Genomic DNA, 10,910 nt, shown 5'->3' with positions numbered 1-10,910 from the left:
GCTACACAGAAATGCAAATGTGCAAATGGTTAGTCATGCGGTCCAGTACACACTAAATTGAACTTATGAGACAAAGAAAATCACCAGAAATGTGACTTATAATCTTATTCATTTATTACATACTGGCAAACATCTTTAAAAACGAAGAGTCTAATCTTAGAAAAAAATATTATTGTTAAGGATAATAATTCCGATTCCTGAAACTGACATCATATAAGTCTTCCACAGAAACTCTCTGTGTCCAAAAGACTTTTTACTCTAAAATACTAATGGAGTCAAAACTTGGGGTCAGAGGAAGCATGTCTTTTTTTTTTACATGTTGATGTCAAGGCGGGCCTAAATCGATGGATTTGTTCCTTGAACTCAGATGTCAAAACAGAGACTGGACCCTCTTATTGCTCACAGAAATACTCACTTAAGATGGATTACCATCCAGCCCCACCAGCTAGATTCTAATAAGCGCTGTATTGTTCACAAATCAGAAAAAAAAGATAGAAATCCATTTGTCTCTCCAGGCCTTAGCTGTCTGCATCATAATGAAGGCAGTGAATGTACGGCCCAGTTCAGATGTGACCCCCAGACAAAGTGCCTGTGTTTGCTCTTCCTCTAGAAGTTTCAGAAAATGAAAAAAGGGAAAGAGAGGGGAGGAGGTTTTCAGTGGTAGGGAGTGTTCAGTGTGTGGGTGACCAGAGTTTCTCTCCCAAGAGATTTTCACTAACTCTGCAATCCTTTAAACACCTCAACAAGACTGATTCAGAATTCTTTGTACAAATTACACTAATGTTTTACGGCAGTTCCCGGAGATCAGGAAAGGTGTGATTTATACTGATCATAACATGCAAAGGTAGGCAACTCATTGTTTACTGTCAAATCTCAGCTTGCTGTTGTTAATGCTGTTGTTAGTGGACTTTTTTCAAGTTCTAGCTGTACATAGTTTATGAAAAGGAAGGTTTTGGGCAAGCTAGGAAAATAGTTTTCTATTTTAGTTGCCCTATGTTTATTTCTTTTTTACTAAATCAATTACAAGCTTATTTAAGGTTTGACAAATATATTTTTCACAGTGTTTTATATACAAGTGTTTTTGGAAGCGGAAATCACCTTATAAAGAATCAATTGGACTTTTAGGCAGGTAGTAATAGAAACCATTCAGGTTGCAATCTTTTTTCTGTAGTCTATGTGTTTTGTCTGTAGTATTTTAATGTGTTCTCACTCTCTTTCAAGGCTTAGTAGGCCACATTATTGGCAGTGTGTGGGATGGGAATATAGACATACAGCCAACCAGACACTGGACCAGACAAAGTCCTGCTGGCTTTCCATCACCATTGATCATGTCAAACATGATAATTATTTCATGTTTTCTCATTATAACCTCACTATCTCAATCATTGTTTCAAAGCTGACAAACTTCATGATCCCTTTATCAGTACAATGCAACACTAGCTGGAGACAATAGGACTGTAATCTGACCTAATGTACGGTAGTGTATTTTGGCATCAACTCTAATTAAACAATTAATTAGCTACTGACCTTTTGCCTCTGCAGCAAGAATGCTGCCGGCCGGGAAAAAATACTTGTGAGGTTAGGACAGTAGGGGGCAGCCATTTTGCATTTCGGCGGAGCAGTCATTTGTAGCAAGAAATTTGTTGTGAGCCCACCCTTGCCAGCGCAATAGACTTAAGTTGCCTAGGCATAGCATTTTCTTGAAATATCTTGTGTTGGGTTTTCACGTTCTTCAAAATAGTGAGGATGACTATTTAAAACGTATATATCTCACAAATGTAGTATTTTTATGAATAATTAAAATAACCAATATTCTTCGGAACACTCATTTGACTTGGCTCTCATGTAATGCAACACCAAAACAGACACCGGGTTTAATAAAATAATTCATGAAACAAAACTACAAACAGACAGTAGACATGGACTAACAATTACAGAATTACAGAGAACAATACTAAGAAACGGGAGGTGTGTGCATGTGTGTGCATGTATGCACGTACATACACTTTGTCTTAGACAAAGGAAAAGTGAGGTGTGTGTCAATGCGGGTGTGCACGTGATTGCACCAGTAACCCTTTTTGTCTTTGGACAAAGAGAGGGGAGGACATACAGTGTGTTTGTGTAGTGTGCGTGCACGTTACTAGTTATTAGTGAAGTTCGAAAAAAGAGTTAGCTTTGGTTAGGAGTGCAACATGTGTGTGATTAACTCTTCAGGTTACATATGGCGAACCGATTCACATAAATAAGCTACACAGCTAAAAGAGTGTATTTAAATAATAAGGTGAACGACAAACAGAAACACATACATTCACAGCAGGCTAACCACAATTAAACCTGGGATGTTTGGTCAGTCTTACTGAGTCCGTTCATGCGTTGTTTTCTCTGGTCGTGGGTTTCCTAGAGAGGTGGAGCCGTCAGGAATTTCAGTGAGAAGCTGCTTGTCAGTTGGAGTCCTTTGGCCTAGGCAATGCTGGTGGCATTGGTCACAGGTCGCAAACTTTTGTTTAGCTGTTGGTCGTGATACAGCATAGCGCAGCGTCTATCAAATTCCAGGTTGTTTGGAAGTTCTATCTAGCGTAGCGCGTACACTAGTTCACCTGGGTGGATGTCCTAAAGTGTTAGTTAATGTGAAGTAAGCTAAGTTGCGTGGTAGAATCTTGGCCTCTGTCCGAGTTGGCAGGAAGGTAAGAGAGATTTAATTTGATTACCACAGAACTGTTCTGAGAACTGTATGAGAGTTCTGTGAAAATAATGCACGCTCCTTCCTCATAAAATTCCCTATGGAAAGTATTTTGGTACTGTATTCACTTCCTGAAACAGACAGCCTCAGTGATTATTACAGTGCTATTGCAATTACAGTGCTCACATTTTGTGGTGGTTTTCTGAACAACAAGTATTTCCTACAGAAAAAACTAAAAATATATGCAAATTTGCCACCAGATCTCCCGAGGCAGAAGCTCCAAATGAAGCAGAAAACTAATGTAACACTCAAGTCACCTTGTAGGGTAGCTACTGTGCATCCGTATAAAAAATTACAATAATAGCATGCACTCCTTGCTAGCCAGCGACAGAACATGTGCTTGTCTTTTACTTGAATCACATTTCAGGACAAACCCAGAATGCTGTAATGAGGGAGCTGGCATTGGAGCATGATGAACTTTCAATAATTCCAATTCCAATATATGGGCCTCCTGTGGAAAAATGTCTTGATATCATGGACTTTTTTTTCTCTGAGCCATAGAAGATTTAATGCAGCAATGAATCGTGCACAGGCTATTCATGATGTGATAATATTTAGAAAAATTTGAAAAATGCATAAGATGCATGAAACCTAGGTCAAACTGCAAAGTGATGGCCGAACCCTCTTTTCTCCAGCAGAAATGAGCAAAAAATAAATTTCCCCCTACTCTACTCACTGGAACTTTGATGTATTTGCATGGAATGTAATTTAATATAGAATATTATTTATACAGTATATTATCTAAAATGTTTAGTCTTTGTTGCTGATGTGTAACAGTGCTAAAGTAATTGTTAAGTCGTAAGCCTTAATTTCTGTGGCAGGTATTATGCAGTATAGTTTCATGCAGTGAATACAGTTTATTTATCCTGACTAATAAATATCTAACACTGCATGAAGCTTGGAATGTTGTTGAAAACAATGTCCTGCAGTCAGAATTTCTAACTTTTGATAAAGTAATACAAAATTCATGATGCATTAGATATTAAATTAGTATATGTATTTTCCTCTGTTCCTTCTTATGCATTTGTTCCACTGCAAAGAAAATATAATTGCATTGTTCGATTTTGTTTTTATGATGTTTGTCGGCTATGGTGAACTAGTATTGCAAGGGGCAGCCAGCACTGTATCTAAGAAAAGAAGAGGTGTCATAGTTTAGTGATTTGGAACATTAAACAGTATGGCTGTGCTAGGCCCCCTAAGACCAATTAAAACTATGCTTTATTTTTGATGAAATAATGGCATTAAGACTAATAAATAGCTTGTCCCCAGTACTAATACACAATTTTACCAATGTGTTCTCTGGATCAGCATCCACAATGACATTTATTAACACTACTGCAACTAATTACATTTAAAAGTAATTCAGACACAAGTAACAAAATATTTAATCAAACATGTAAAGTGGAGGGCATTTTCCATGGATATCTTTATAGGACAACTTTATCCACCTTTCAAACTCCATCCTTCTATCTATGAAGCTTCCTCATATTACCTACCATCAGTGGTGGACTTTTTATGGGTTTTTATAGACATAACATGATTCCAGGTGTTACACTACCTACAGTGGGCTCCAGAAATATTGGCATCCAGTAAAAAATGCTGTAACCTAAAACATAATACAGTTAGCTTCCTGGCAGAGGCAACGAGATTGTCTGCCAAGATTTCCTGGTACTTTGTTGAATTCATTGTGCCATTGATATTAAAAATAGTGCCCCTGGACCACTGGCAGCAAAACATCACATCAATGATCCACCACCATATTTGACAGTTGGTATGATGTGCTTCTCCTTATGTATGCATTCCATTTTGCATTCCATGTCGATGATATGTATGGCCAAAACATTACATTTTTGTCTCCCCATAGAACTTCCAATCATAATTTCAATGAGGTTTGGCAAACTCAAGATACTTGGTCTTGTTTATTGTGCTCTGTAAGGACTGTCTTTCTGTGCCACCCTTCCAAACAGTTTATTGGTATGGAGGTGCCATTTTATGATTTTTTTGAGACTTGGTGACCCCAAGACACAACCAATCTGCAATGTTTAAACTGCGATCCTTGGGTTTCTTACGGCCTCTCTCTCCATCTTCCTTACTGTCCGTGGGGATAATATGCACTTGTGTCCTCTTCCTGGCAAGTTTACAACCATTCCATATGTTTTATACCTTTTCATTATTGTCCTTACAATGCTAAGTGGTATGTTTAACAATACAATAATTGTTAACAGTGCCAATAATTTTGGCACCTGTGATTTTCAGAAAAAAATTTGATTGAAACGAGAGAAAATGTATTGAAATATAGTTTTCACATAGTGATTTTGTGATTCATTTGGCACTTCTGCCTCAGGAGATCTGCCGGGCAATGAAAAATGTGCATATATATATATATATATTTTTTTTTTTCTCACAGTAACTAGTTGTTGCTCACACAACCACGACCAGATGGCAAATGTGAGCACTCTAATCCATCGCTGTCTGAAATACTTGCAATGTCAGACAGTAGGGGACCGCAGAGTAGCATATTTCTTATATAGACAAAAGTTTCAAGAAGAGTCCATTAATTCCTCCAAAACTAGCCTACTATCTAAAGAAAGTCAAATAATATCAAAGGTAGCTAAATAACAGCCAAATACCATTGATTTAATGGGGGCTTAAAAATCCCCACTTTACAGCTATTAAAAAAAAAAAGTATCAATAAACCAAACTTAACAATAGACACTTTTTTTTTTAAATGTTAATATAAAAAATATTTATATATTTTTATTTGCTTAAATACATATTAGGAAAATCAAAACGAGCAAATATACGCAAAAACTGTGACTGATCAAAACAGAGCAGATACCACAAAGGTGAAGGACCGGGGAAGCAGAGGCTAGAAAGGAATATCAAACTAGCCAAGAAAACTAAAAAGGGACAGGCTTAAATACAATACTAACTACGATGACAAGTGACAGGAAGGAAATACCTATAAGTAGTGGAAGACGGAGACATAGGTGAAATTAATAATGATTGAATGAACAGACAGGAATGAGCAGAAATGACTTCGGAAATAGAACAGAGACATGAGACACAAAATGCAAAGGAAAAATATTAGGAAGGGGAGTGAAAACATTTGTCACGTGATTTTGGCATGGACATGACAAATCATCTGACCTTGACTCATCTGATATGCTGGAGGACAACCGGTCCATACAACTGCATTTTTTCGTCCATCAAAATATTGTTTTTAAATCTCAGGTCAGCTACAGCACATATAAATACAGCACATTATAATATATACAATACATTATGTATTTTCTGGTTGCTCAAATCAAGCTGAGCATCATCAGGGAGAAGAAACTGAAAGTTTGTCAACAGAAAGAATAGCAAGGTGAATTTGAAATATAAGTAAGCAAGATCTTATTCAAAATTTATTTTTGTAAGATCTTGCTTACTTCTGTGTATATATATATATATATATATATATATATATATATATATATATATACACACACACGATATATACGATATATATTATATATATATATATATATATATATATATATATATATATATATAGTATATATTGTGTATATATATATATATACACAGAAGTTTCTTTGGATCACTTTGCCACTGGAAAGTTTACTTTTAATGCATTCTATCATATACAGGTATAACAGACATTTTTAAACTATTTGGCAGTTAACACTCCCATTCTTTTAAATGCCATCAATTATTGATGATCAATTTCCTTCATACAATTGAATAAAATGTAGCTTTTATGACTTCTGGGCTTGTGTGTATCTAAACTAGATATTCATAGTTGCCACTTTGCGGAATGACATTTCAATTAGTGCTCAATGAATCGTTGGCTAATGAAGAGCTGTCACAAAGCTGCCAACAGCCTTCACTAAGAAGAGCCAATCCACAGACAAGAGGGAAGACACAGCTGAAATCAACTCTGCTACCTCTACTGCACTTCACTCTGAACATTTCCTGTACAATTTCAGACAGCCTGTTTAATAACTAATAATGTGGGCAAACACCAAGTTTCTTCAGAAAAGATTATTAAAATGCAACTTAAACAGAACTCTAATTAATCATTTGCAAACTTTATTTTTGGCGTCTACTTGGTGCCACATGCAGATGACTAATCTAATCTCATGTAATTAAGTTTCTATGGCTGTTCATTATTAATTGAATCTGTTGCACCAAATGCACAAATTGTATATTCGTAAAACACAACTTACAAACATACAGCCACCTCTAAATCACACTGCAAATAACGTTGAGATGCTTTTAATAGTCGGCTCTCGCTGAAGCTTAATTCACTCTACCGCAGTGACATGAGATGAGATTTCCGACGATGACAGGATCAAAGCTGCCAATGTTGTGCATCATTTACAGTATTATTAGTTCCAGACTGCATCCCCCTTGTGTCCTGCTGGCTTAATGCCATCAGACAGACTCCAAAAGATTTTCACTGTTGCTTTTCAGCTTCCACCAAAGAAAGAACATGCTTCCAAACATCCTTCATCTCTCTTCCCCTTGGCTGATTGAAAGGAGGCATAAAAAGGCTCTTTGACCCTCTGGTTAAAAGCTTCGTTGCCCACGAGATCAGATTAACTTTCCTTTTTATTTTAACGATTGACTTTGTGAGATTTTATCATACAGACACAGCAAAAATATTGACAGAAACCTTGAATCCTAATGCTCAAATGTGCCCATTGGCAACTTCAAATTAGATAAATTAGACCATTGTTATTTGTGATTGCTTACTCATTACTATATGAATTTCACTCAGCAGGAGTCTGCCAAATCTCTTTCACATCGTAACAAAAAGATAATTACTAGATGGCAAGAGAGGGCAGGGATGTGCACAGACTGGCCCCAAGGCGGGCTTGAGCCCCTGCCCTTTTGCAGTCAAAAAGTGCCATTTTTTTGGCTGGTGTTCTTTGTATTTTATTATTTATTATTAGAATTCTATCAAATATTAAGAGGGAAATGTATACTAGTATCCACAAAAAAATACACCTTATGAAATTTAAAAGTACTACGCTCTCCAAACTCCCCTTCCAAATGGTTTTCTCTCAATCAATCAACGTCACTTCTTCCGACATTCTGAATACAACTTGCCATGAAAAGCACCGCATCCCCAGCCCCAGTTTGGTTATGGTGAATGATATCACTCAGGTACACACTGGTTTAATTTGTCAGGGTTCAGAACAACAGGACCCAGTCACAGGACCACCAGATTCAGTTCAGAGTCTTTATTGTAACTTTAGCAGGTAAAACGGGCAGAGGTCGATAGCCAGCAAACAGAATCAGCAGGGATAAGGCAGTTTGTAGTTAAGCGTCCAGGCAGAGGGTCAATATACCAGCAAACAGATATATCAGGGAAAATAAAAAACAAAGTCTCTTTTGATCTGCACCATGATGTCCAAAAACGAAAGTCGAAAAGCCAAAACAGGTCAATAAACTGCAGTTCAAAACTATACAGACGGGATAAACAAAACGCAGAAGTCAAAGACAAAACAGGTCGTAACAAAAATCAATGCGATACAAACGCTGGAGAGTATGGTATTGACACATAACAATCTGGCAGGGACTTAATAAAACAGACAGGTATATATAGGGAGATAACGAGGGAAAATAACAATCAGGTGTGCATGAAAACCGGTGAAACTAATGAATGGGAATGAATGGGGAGACAGACAGACTATGGAAAGCATGGGGGTAACAATACATGGAAACACTGAGTAAAGATTAGTCAACGAGAAACACATAACCTGACATAATTATGAAACCACGATTAAACAACACTTACTTTTGAAGTTGTATATCTGTTAAAAAACTATGCCAGTTGCCACCTTCACACTGTAATTTCATTTATCATTAAAACAATGTTATCTCCCTCATGCACAGCTCACAAATACGCAATTAATTTCTGAAAGTAGTTTTATTTCTGTAGTTTTGCATAGTATTGGTAGTTTAGTGATTAGTCACCTCCTTTTCTTTATAGGCAGTTTTCTAAAAACCTGATGTTTAAAACTGTATTATTGTTTGGGCATGTTGCAGTGTGTTTTCCCTGTTATAGGGAAAAATAAAATTTCAATCAATCAATTTTGATTGGGAAATAAGAAGCAGCATAAACACATATACACGTGTCTCCAATGAAAGGCAAAATAGCTCTCACTTCCCTGACCCTGGATCAGTTTTTCGGCATTATGCATAGATGTAAAAAATACAACAGTGTGTGGGCGTGCGCATATGTGTTTTTGAATATCATATAATACTGTGGTTTCTTTCCCTCTCAGTATGATGTTCAAAAACATGTTACTAAAATCAAATTGTAGTTCAGTACAGTATGTCTCATTGATACAATATATGTCTGTAACAAAATGATACAGAATGTGAAAACAGAAGAAAGTTTTGAAAGTCTAAATTCAGGGGGCTTATGTATCAAGCATGTCAGAGTAGGACTACTTCAAATCTGTGGTTTCCTCATGGAATTACGTGTTTCAGTATAATTTAAACAGGGCCCATGTTATGAACATGGTGTGTGATTATGGATGGCGGCGGTGTGGCGACTTCGGGGTGGGAATAGTGGGTGTCAGTGGGGTGAGTGCCCTGTTTTTGCTTGAGCCCCTGCCCCCCAAAATGTCTGTGCATGGCCCTGAGAGAGGGGCAATGTCAAATTTGAGAACGTCTACTGTGAAGCACAATAAAATATCATACCGAAGCATAGGCAAATTCACCTATGAGGTAAACATTTAATTTTGTTTTGGCTGACCCTTTCACACCAACAGCAAACATGGGACATTCCCGGGAATATATGAATATGAATATAAGAGCATAAGAGTGTGCTTGACTGGTAATCCTGTACTCCACAAGACATAGAACAAATTATACAATTCTTCAGAGACAGATGTTTATGGTTGCTTATAATGCATAATTTAATTTGCCTCTAGTTTGCTAATTGCAGAATCAAAATGCAAAATGCTGTTCTTGTTTTGCAAATGGTTTCTTATAATTGTTTTAATCCAACATAAAAAAAACAGACTGTGAATTTATATATAAACATGTGTATCTCCCTCTCTTGCTATGGAGACAGGACTACTTCTTGCATGTCCAGATTCTCTTTGTTTTCTCGTGTTATGCAGCTCAAATATAGCTAACATCTTTATAATATATTATTATAAAGATGTTAAATCATCTACATACTATTAAAATGCACCACAGATTTATGTGTTCAGACCATCACATTGATAGATACAGTAAGATAAATGGTTTGTAATTAGTCATATTCTTTATTTCTCTTGATTCAATTCACAGTTTTATCCAGAATTCTTTCCTATGAGGACCCCTCATCACACAGGATTACAGAGAGACATTTGGGACAAAGTGAACTTTTAGGAAACATGCTTATTCCCCTTTTGACCACAAGGCAGACATTCTAAAATTATCATATTTGCATAAATACCTTTAAACGCTGTTTCTATCAAAAGCTTGTCTTTATCCATTTTGCTGAAAAGGCTTTAATTAAATTAGCCATATAACAGCTGGAACACTATGTAATGTTCGAGGAATGTAATTTGTGTCATGTTTCCTCGGATGAAGCACAATAACATGTTTTGTTCTTTCTCATTTCTCAAGGCTTCTCCATCGAAGTAAGACTTCTTCAACTCTAAAATTGCATCATTTAGCTTTTTTTTTTTATGTGCCTACACATACAATTCAGTCTTTTAATTACTCCTGGAAATATTGATTATTTCAGTGTTCTTTTTAGCTACTATATTGAAAATGTAGTGTATGTGAAAAAAGCCCAAACTGATATTTGGATGAAGTGAGAAGGCCAAGCTTATCCATTAAAATAATACATTTGCTTAGAAGTTAGGCCTCACATGGATTATTTATAAATAAGGAAATATTCAATTGAAAACACATTAAAGGCAAATACAAAAAAACATGTTCATGATGAATGTACCTAAAACTCATATCCACATCCATGGTTAATTCATCCAATCAACATAAAATAATGAATAAAACAATGGGACTTAAAACATGTAATAAAAAAGGCTGCTGCTGATTTGATTGCTGGATAGGTTTATAGCAACAAAAAAACAAATATAGCCTATCAATTAGTAAAAAGGGAATTAAGATGCATTTTGTCCTAAAGTCAAATGTAATC

The 10,910-nt window shown here is 36.2% G+C and overlaps 1 protein-coding gene across 1 annotated transcript in view; it reads left to right on the top strand.

Moving 5' to 3' along the window:
* Positions 1-713: 713 nt before the first annotated feature.
* The window catches only part of cdh19 (cadherin 19, type 2), a 30,899-nt gene continuing 20,702 nt past the window's right edge, over positions 714-10,910 (top strand). Inside the window, exon 1 of the mRNA XM_061239607.1 lies at positions 714-844. The gene's annotated coding sequence lies outside the window, so the exon portion shown is untranslated. The remainder of the gene's footprint in view (positions 845-10,910) is intronic.

The sequence above is a fragment of the Conger conger genome, chromosome 4 (assembly GCF_963514075.1).
Source record: "Conger conger chromosome 4, fConCon1.1, whole genome shotgun sequence".
In the NCBI taxonomy this organism is placed as follows: Eukaryota; Metazoa; Chordata; class Actinopteri; order Anguilliformes; family Congridae; genus Conger; species Conger conger.
This window is presented reverse-complemented; position numbering and strand designations above follow the sequence as displayed.